Raw genomic sequence first — 678 nt, forward strand, 5'->3', positions numbered from 1 at the left:
ATTGCAGATTGTTAATGAGTCTTCCTTCAATCCCAATGCCACGTTTTTTTTCATATAACACAACTTCTCAGATTATTTGCTCAGCATGCATGTTGAATACGTATAATGAAAGAATATAACTTTGTTGCACACCTTTCTTAATTTTAAAGCAGTCAGTGTTCCCATGTTCTGTTCGAACAACTGCCTCTTGGTCAGGTACAGAGTCTTCGTGAGCACAATTAAGTTGTCCATAGCTTGTCATGATCCACACAATCAAAAACCTTTGCATAGTAAATAAAGCACAAGCAAACATCTTTCTGATATTCTCTGCTTTCAGCCAAGATCCATCAGACATCAGCAATGATATCGCTCATTCCACGGCCTCTTCTGAATCTTCTTGAACCTCTGGAAGTTCTCTGTCAATGTACGATTGTAGCTGTTTCTGTATTACCTTTAGCAACACTTTACTCGCATGGGATATCAAAGAAACTTTTTGGTGATTTCTGAATTCCATTGGGTCACCTCTCTTTGGAATGGGCACAAATACAGATCTCTTCCAATTAGTTGGCCAGATAGTTGTCTTCCAAATTTCTTAGCAGAGATGAGTGAGTTTCTCCTGTGTTGCCTCACTTTCTTGAAAGATTTTAATATTGATTCTATCAATTCCTGGTGCCTTGTTTTTTGCCAATTTCAATGCAC

The sequence above is a fragment of the Chrysochloris asiatica genome, unplaced genomic scaffold (assembly GCF_000296735.1).
Source record: "Chrysochloris asiatica unplaced genomic scaffold, ChrAsi1.0 scaffold00217, whole genome shotgun sequence".
Classification (NCBI taxonomy): Eukaryota; Metazoa; Chordata; class Mammalia; order Afrosoricida; family Chrysochloridae; genus Chrysochloris; species Chrysochloris asiatica.